The sequence below is a fragment of the Acinonyx jubatus genome, chromosome C1 (genome assembly GCF_027475565.1).
Source record: "Acinonyx jubatus isolate Ajub_Pintada_27869175 chromosome C1, VMU_Ajub_asm_v1.0, whole genome shotgun sequence".
Lineage (NCBI taxonomy): Eukaryota > Metazoa > Chordata > Mammalia > Carnivora > Felidae > Acinonyx > Acinonyx jubatus.
The window spans coordinates 31,345,989-31,355,300 of record NC_069381.1 but is presented as its reverse complement, the minus strand read 5'-3'; positions in this window follow the sequence as shown (position 1 = coordinate 31,355,300).

Here is a 9,312-nt window from a genome sequence, read left to right as displayed (position 1 = left end):
GGGGTTCTCCAGGCCCCATCTCTTTACCTCTTCCTAATGGTCCTGTAATGCCCAGAAAGCAATAAAATCCACAGGACCTGGATGTAAAACTCAGAAGCCACTTTCCCTAACCTGGAGCCCTTTTTTTTCTGGGATCGAGGGACTTGGGAAAAGAAATCTGAGAGTCTGTGATGATAGTGGATCATGGAATCACAGCGATGGGAGAGGTCATCATGAAGGAGATACGCCCCACTCTTTCTCATGAGGCAGGTCCTATAGACCCACAGCCCTGCAGCCCCTGGGGACTTTTCTGAGCTACTTGTATCCTCCCTGCCCCCACGGGCCTCTTTCCCCAAAGCTTCTTAGTCGAGATTTGGCCCTGGTATATTAAATATTGGGCAAGCACAGAAAAAATTTTTATAATATACATGCATGTTCTAAAGGTGAGAGAACTGAGGTGACTCCTGCATCCCTCCCCTCCCCCCAGCCACCTTTGTGCCACTCGTGTGTCCTTCCTGTCCTGGGTCCTTCCCTCCTTCACGCCCTGGCTCCTTCCCTCCTTCAGGACAGAGGAAACCACCCTTCTGAACTGTGTGTCTATCATTCCCTTACTTTAAAATGTATTTTCCAGGGTGCCTGGGTGGCAATCATCTGACTATGGCTCAAGCCGTGATATCATGGTTCGTGAGTTCGAACCCTGCCTCGGGCACTTTGCTGTCAGCGTGGAGCCTGCTTCAGATTCTCTGCCACTGCTCTGCTTGCTTGCTCTCTCTCTCTCAAAAATAAAATAAACATTAAAAAAAAATATGGGGCACCTGGGTGGCTCAGTCAGTTAAGCCTCCCACCTTGGCTCAGGTCATGATCTCACGCTTCGTGGGTTTGAGCCCCGCGTCAGACTCTGTGCTGACAGCATGGAGCCTGGACCCCACTTCCAGTTCTGTGTCTCCTTCTCTCTGCCCCTCCCCTGCTCACGCTCTCTCTCTCTCAAAAATAAACATTTAAATAATAATAAAATTTATTTTCCCAAATGTGTTCATATCACTAAAAAAAAAAAAAAACCACTTAGTTTTGCATATTTGTGAACTATACATAGGAATCGCAGTGAATGGATTCTGCTGTGACTTGCTTTATTTGTTCGACACGATCGTCCTGAGGTTCCTGGACGTCAGGAGCTGTCAGTCGTGTGTTCCCATCGCTGTGTACCATCCCACTGTAGAATGGACCACGATCATTTATACATTCTGCTGCTGATGGATATTTGGGGTGTTCCCGCTTTTCGCTGTTATAGACATGCTGCTGTGAACCTTTATGTACATGCCTCCCAATGTCAGGGTTTCTCTAAATATCAAGGAGGGGAATACCTGTGTTATAAGGCAGGAGGTCTTCAGCCTTACTGATGATGCCAAATGTTTTCCAAAGTGGATTCGCTAAACAGCTTGAATCAGACCCTGTCCCCACGCAGCACCCAGGCTGGTGGGGAACACAGATGATCATCAGCTCATTGAGATCCAGAATGCCAAGCGACAGGCTGGCTTTGGGTGGAAAGTGGAGAGAAAACAGCCCTGATCCACCTTCCTGCACTGAACTTGGAGTTAATGAGTAAACAAACACGCCAGGTGCTTTGCAGAGTCAGCCTCCTTTAATTCATAGGGCAGACCCCGGTATCAAGCAGATATCTTTAGTCTCTTCTTACAGATAAGGAAAACTGAGGCTCAGAGAGGTTAAGTAACTAGCCCAAGGTCACACATTTTGTTAAACCTCAGAATCTGGATTCTAGGTCATTTCTACCTGATTCCAAAGATGACCATCCTCTCCTGCCCCCCATTATAAACTGTTGTACCTGAGAATTATATTTCTGAACCCCGACTAAGGGAGAAATTTTATCATTTTTACTCTCCCTTCCCAAGTATCTTTAAAAAAAAATCTTCTTTTGACTTGTTACCAGCTTCTACAAAGCCAGCTATGTAAGCAATCCATCCCATCTTCCAGGAAGCCTTCTCTGATTCCCCCAGTCTCCTGGGCGTACCCCAACACAGTAACAGCCCATGGTCGGTAACCCCCTGACCTGTCTGATTCCTCCCTGTAGGGCAAAATCTAGCTCAGAGCCTAGTAGGTGCCTGCAAGTGTTTGAGGAAGGAGGAAGAGAGAAGAAAAAATTAGAGGGAAAGAATTTTTTAAACCCAGAATAACGTTAAATACCATTTACTGCATGTTAGCTCCGTGCCGAGCACTGGTCCTGCATGTTCTCCTACTGCGCGGTCCCGTGAAGTGGGGGAGATTTTCGTCTTCAGCTTGCACTTGGAGAGGGTCTCCCGCTCAGGGTTGTGTCACCGGTAAATGACTCCACAGCCTGGGTTCTTAACCACTGTGATGCAGCTGTGGGGCCACGTGCTCTCACAGGAGCAGAAGGATTGATCAATAGAGTTTTGGCAAGACATTCTCAAGTGCGCTCCTCCGGGTCCACTTGAGTTCTTGAGGGTAAAATGCTCGCTCTTTCAGGATTTTTCACCCACTCTTTTCCTTCTCTTGGGTAACATCAGAGAGGGGAGGTGGAGGCGAGGGCCTGGGTAACTCAGGGTGGGAAGGGGGGTCTGTGGTCCCGGGGTTGCCTCCAGCCTCGTCTCTTCCCTTGGGTGCGCTGATGTATGCATCACACCTGTCCTCGGGAGAGGTCCTCAGGCATCCACCTCCTGTGACTGCTCCTGGCCACAGCTGCCACACCCTCTCCTCTGACCCCAGCTCTCTCTGGCCCACAGTCCTGAGCATTTCTACATCCCTATTTCCTGGGATCCCGGAAACCTATGTTGCCTTTCCCCCTTCATACCTCCATCCTGGAAGGGGTGGGCTTCACAAGGGTGTGTGGCTAAGAACATCCCTGACATCAGGGCTATTCAAAGCGTGGTCAACATCACCTGGGAACTTGTTAGAAATGCAAATTCTCAGGCCTTACCCAATATGGGAGTTACTGAATCAGAAACTCTGGGGTTGGGACCAGCCAGCCAGCCGTGTTGGAATAAGCCCATTAGGTGACTTGGTTGTGCACTCAAATTTGAGAATCACTGCCATACCTCGTACCTTCCCTCCTTCCAGGGCTCATAGTGAGAAGTCCATGGTCCATTTGGCCAGACTCCAGGTCTTGACATGTAAAAGGAAGTTGGAGGTTGGGGGTGGGAGGGTGCGTTCAGAAAAACTCTCTATCCCTCCCAAGTGCACAGGTCTTTAAATCTGAAATTCTGGATTCCGAAACGGTCTGTCTGTTCTACTCGTTCAAAATATCCACTTAGAAAGTCAAGGCCAAGGATTAGCTTCTTGTCGGCTGCCAAATCTGCCTCCCCTAGAAGCAGTAGACGCCTCAGTGTCAAGGGTGACGAAGGACAGGAAAATTGCCGGGAATTAAAAATTCATGGGATAGCTTTGCAAAAATCCTTTTTCGTTACATAGACAATGTGTTTTCAATTCCAGACTAATTTAACCTTCATGTCAACCCTGAGAGGTTCTACAATATCAGGTTCCCCTGCTGGTGCAGCAGTCAGTTCGTGGACTCTGGACCCAGTCACCTGAGCCTGTCCGGAGAGCCCTTGTTTTCACCCAGCCCTCCCCTCCCCCGCTCACTGCGGTCACTGCCCATATTCTGGTCCCATCATCCCAGCCCGGCCACTTACTAGTATGTGATCTTGGGCAAAGTACTTAACCTCTTTGTGCCTCAGTTTCCTCATCTGTAAAGTGAAGATTCCGTATTGGAGGTTCAAAACAATTTGGGGCACCTGGGTGGCTAGTTGGTTAAGCATCCAGCTGAGGTCATGATCTCACAGTTTGTGAGTTTGAAGCCCACATTGGCCTCTGTGCTGACAGTTCGGAGCCTGCTTTGGGGTCCTCTCTCTCTGCCCCTCCCCTGCTCACGATCTCTCTCTGTCTCTCTCTCTCTCTCTCTCTCAAAAAATAAAGTTTAAACAAATACAATTTATTTGGGCACCTATAATATTCTAGGCACTGGGAATGTGGCAATGAAGCAAATAAACAAAAATCCCTGTCCTCGTGAGACTTCTAGTGTGGTGGGGGGCAGAGGGAGAGAAAGACAGTAACCAAAAAAATAGAATATAAAATGTTTCAGATGGTGATATGTGCTATAAACACATAGGGAAGGGGATAGAGAGCCCCTGGGTAGGGAGAGAAAAAGCGTTGTTACTTTAAATAGGGTGGCTAGGGGCACCTGGGTGGCTCAGTCAGTTAAGTGTCTGGCTTTGGCTCAGGTCATGATCTCACAGTCTGTGAGTTTGAGCCCCGCATCGGGCTCAGACCCTGGAGCCTGCTTCAGATTGTGTCTCCCTCTCTCTCTGCCCTTTCCCTGCGTGCGCACGCTCTCTCTCTCTCAAAAATAAATAAACATTAAAAAAAAAAAAAAAAAGGAAGGAAATACTCAGCTCAGGTCATGATCTCACAGTTTGTGAGTTTGAGCCCCGCATCGGGGTCTGCACTGACAGCCTGGAACCTGCTTGGGATTTTCTGTCTCTCCCTCTTTCTCTTTCCCTCCACCACTTGTGCTCTCTTTCTCTCTCAAAATAAATAAATAGACTTAAAAAAAAAATAAGGTGGCTAATGTCCCACAATAGGTCCCACTAAGAAGGTCACATTTGAGCAGAAACTTGAAGGAGCAAGCAAGTGTAGGAATTCTGAGGCTGAGGGGCACGTGGAGTGTTGGAGGATGGCAAAGAAGTCAGTGTGGCTAGAGTAGATGAACAGTGGTCTAGCACAGAAGTCTGATAAGAAGCTGGGGAAAGAGGGACTAGATTATGGAGGGATCTAGATGCTGTTGCATCGACCTTGACTTTGATGTTAGGGAGATGGGGTCAGATCTGAGCAGAGAAGGAACCCGACCTGACTTTGTATTTTAAGGTCACACTGGCTGCTGTGTGAAGAATTGACTGGAGAGGCCAGGGCAAGGGGCGGACGCAGGGAGGCCAGTCAGAAATGGGGCCACTGCAGTAATCCAGGTTAAGAATCGGGGCCTCAGCCCAACTGGCTGCAGCAGGGAAGTAATCAGACTGAGGACGTGGGCTGAAGTCAGAACCAACCAGATCCCCGGATGGATTGGATATAAGGACTGAGGGAAAAGGTGGGGAGAGGGTAGGCAAGGAAGACTCCTAAGTTTTTATTTAGCCTAAGCAACTTCAAGGATGAAATTGTCATTTTACTAAGATGGGGAAGGCTGAGAGGAGCAGGTTTGGGAAGACGGTTTTCAGACATCTGATGGCGAGGAATCCTAGTTAGAGGTGCAACAGAGAAGCCTGTGTGCTGTCAGGCATATAGGTCCCACAGAGGGGAGGTGCAGGCTAAAGATGGAAACATGGGAGACTTTAGTGTCCAGGTGGTATTTCTAGAAGATTCCGAGGCACCTTCTGTGTATGGGTGTTGGGGGAATCAAGTGACTTAAAACCGATAAGCATTTAGAATATCGCCCAGCACACAGTAGGCACTCAGTGCCTCCCTGCTTCCTGCCACGACCACCTTCATGCTGTCCACACTACTGATCAGTGTGATCTTTCTAAAGCCCAGATCTGACATCCCTCCCTGCTCACATCTGCAATGGCTCCCTATTGCCTCTGAGATATAGTTCAACAGCCAAAGGCCCCTCAAAGCTTTTCCTGATCCAGACACTACCCCCCTCACCAGCCCCAATTTCTGCCACCACCCCCCACCTCCCACTTTGTCCTCCAGCAATAATAGAGCAACCTTTGTTCCCAGCTTGGTGTCTTTGAACATGCAGCTGCCTCTGCCAGGACTTGCCCAGCAGCAAACTGACTGATTCTCACATCCTCTGTGAAGCCTCCCTCCCCACCCAAGGGGGCTGTCTCCCTTCCTTGTGGCCCTGCCTTCTACCCTCCTTGGTGTTCCTTGGCCTCAAGAAAGACTGGGTTCCTGTCGCACCAAACACTGACCCTGCCGCAGGCAAAGGGCCAGGGGGTGGGGGGCAGGGGCAATTCTCCACGATAGGTTTTATTATGGTTTCTATATTTTAGATCAGCAAATGGAGACCCAGAGACACGAAGTCGCTTGCCCAGGTCACTCAGCTGGGAAACACCACTGTGGCTGGAGTAGACCCCAGGCTTGTCTGATTCAAAGTCCTGGGCTCAAATGCACACGCACACATGTGCACACATACACAGAATTAATCATCTCAAGGCACTTGGAGAGTGAGGGACATTCCCTTGATCTTTCAATTGTTCCCTACTCGGGAAGGGATCCAGGGCTAGGGAGAGAGTTAAGGATTTAGGTTCAGAATAGCTCTTCATTTGCTTATCCATTCATTCATTCATTCTCTCATTCATTCACTCACTCATTCACAATTAATTGTTTCTACTCCCAATTTCTACTTTCAGCAGACTTGAACCCTATCCTCTAAGAGCTCAGAGTCTATGGAGAGCCTGGCCAGGGAACAAGGTGGCACAGGTGGAGAGTGGAACTCAAAGGGTTTACCATTAATTTTAAAAGGTGAAACCAAGTGGCCCCGAATAAAGGATGTCCCAGCCAGAGGCCACAGCATGTACAAAGGTCCAGAGGCTTTGAAACAAGCCTTGGGAGACCTTAAGCAGACCTTCAAGAAGGAGGGTACCTGGAGGTGGGAGGGTGGGAACAGTGGCAGGGGAGGGGGCCAAGGTCAAGATTAATTTGGGAGTTAGGTGTGGGCCAGGGTTAAGGTTTGGGCTGGGTTTAGGATTACAGAGTAGAGCTTGAAATTGGATTATTTCTTTTTAACGTGCCTTTTCCGGAAGGATTCCACGTGGCTCGTATCAGTGGTAAGAAGCCGGGGTGATGAGTAGGGTGGCCAAAGATCAAAGGATCAGGGATGGGCTTTAGGGTTGGAGTAACACCGAAGTACTCGAAGAAGCCAAACCAACATTTGCTGCGCGTGGGGTTTTCACTTTCCTCCTCTCTGAAGCACAGATGTCCTGGCTGTGGAAGCTCGGCACAGTCGCTTAGCCCCTCGGGGGCCTCTGAGCGCCCACCTGTGAAACTGACGGGCGGATCACGATACCGTGTGAAGCTTTAAGCACCTTCCCGGGGCCGGCCCCAGAAGTTCTCATCCACTCGGGACACCACCCGCTTGTTGAGCAGCATCGAGGGGCCTGGCCAACGAGCCCTCAAGGCTGGCTCTCTCCCCCCGCAGAGCCCCGGCAGGAGCCCCTTCCTCCTCGGCTGGGAGAGCAGGTGCGCTGACTCACGGCGGCAGGACCGGGCCGCGCCGCGGGTGGGGGCGCCCCCGGCCCCCTGCCCTCCCCCCCCCCCCACCTCCGGCCAGCGCGGCACAGCGGGGTCCGGAGCTGCCGCCCGCGGGGAGCCGCGCAATTACCCTAATTACAGCCCGGCCTCCGCGGCCGAGGCCCGCGCGGCCAAGCCCGCCCGAGAACGCCCCCGGCCCCGGCCGAGCGTGGGAACAGCCCGGCCCTCCGCCCGGGGCGGGGGCGGGGACGGCGGCGTCGCGAGCCCTCCCGCCCGAGAGGCCGCGGCGGCCGATAAGCCCGCCCCGCCGCTCGCCCCGAGGCTAATTTCTGGGCGGCGCTCGCGGCCCCTTTCATCTGCCACCTGCTAGCGCCCCGCGCCCCGCGCCCATTAACCCCCCACCCCCCGGCGGCGAGAGCGCGGGGCCCGCAGCCCCCCTCCCTGCAGGAAGCCGAGGGGGCCGAGCGCGCGGGGAGGTGCCCACGCGCCAACCATTCATTCATTCATCCGCGCGCCCTCTCCCTCCACTCCTCCGTTCGTTTGTTCCCTAAACAAAAATGACAATAATAACAATATGAGCTCCACAGGATTGTTCGCAGGGTTAAAGGGGGGGGGGGCGTGGGGGGGAAGAAAGGCATGGCTCCTCGCCAAGTCCCCGCTCTGTGCTGGACCCATCCCAAATACACACGCGCTCGCGTAGTGCCCGCAGCAACCCTGAAGGCGGGTGAACCCCCATTTCACGGACGTGGTGACTGAGGCACAGAGAGGCGATGGGATTTGCGGGGGTCACACACGCAGGCACAGGAGTGTCAGACAGACTTCTGTCCTCCAGAGCCGCTCCCGCGGCGCCACCACACAGGGACCGCGCCATTTGTGCCTGCAACACCGAACAAGAAACAGTAACAGCTGACATTTCCTGAGCGCTTACTGTATCTATGCCGGGCCCTGTGCTGAGTGCTTTCTGTGTAGTATCTCATTTAATCCTTGCAACGAAAACCTCAGGAGCCGAGCGTCTGTATTTTATTCCCACTTTACAGATGAGGAAACTGAAGCTGAGGGAATAGGTCGGTCAGTCGCTCAAGGCCACAGAGCTGAGGTGGCTGGAAGGAGGTTTGAGGCCGCCGAGCCCAGCATGGGCATTGAGGCCCTGGAAGGTTGTGCAGCTCAAATGGTAGCCTCCCCTTCCTCCCCCTCCCCTCTTCTCAGCGTTTTTTCCAGCCTCAAGCTTAGGAGGGCATAATTTACCAAATGCCTTTTCTTTGCCCGGCTGCCTCCCACCCCAGTGACCAACTGAAAATACTCAGGGGACAGTTTGAAGGAAATTTGGTGCAGGTGAAAAGGCATGAGATAGAGATGAGCCACTTGAAAGTTGAAACTCTCTGGGCCTCAGTTCCTCATCGGTAAAATGGGGACAGCAGTCACCATTCAGCCTCCTTCCCAGCACTGTTGCTCATTTGTTCATTGATTGTATTCACGCAGAACATTTTTGAGTGCTGTGAACTTGCATTTGGCGCCAGGGCTGGGGTGACCAAGTGTCCCAGTTTGGCCGGGACCAAGGGGTTCCCAGGATGCAGGACTTCTAAGATGGAGGTAGTCTTGGCCAAATCGGGCAGATGGTCGCCCTGCCTGTGCTGGGTGCTGGGGATTTGAGCCACGTCAGAGCCTGGCCTGGTCCCTCTGAGAACCAGAGAGGCTCCTGCCCACGGGCAGGGATGCCCCATGTGAACTGTTGGCACTGGAACAGGGCGAGGCACGTTGGTGATGTGCTGTGCTCAGCTTTTTCCCAGTCCCCTGGCTCTAGGCCCAGGCAGATATGCCAGACCATCCTACCCATTGCCTGACTGGGAAACCCAAGGCTGAAAGACTGGCAGTGGCTTTCCCACACCGGTTGCCATGAGTCAGTGCCCAGGGGCAGGAGTGGTCAATCCCACCTTTCCTACCCCCTCACTGTATGACCCTGAGCCAGCCACCTTAGCTCCCATCCTTACCTGGGGGCAGTGGAGGGGGGCTGCCTGGGTGATCCCCAAGTCCAGTAGGGTAGTGAGTGCCTGTTACAGGAGGCCTTTCCAGGAACCCTCCATTTGACCAGGAACTCCCAGTGAAGCAGTCCTCTCC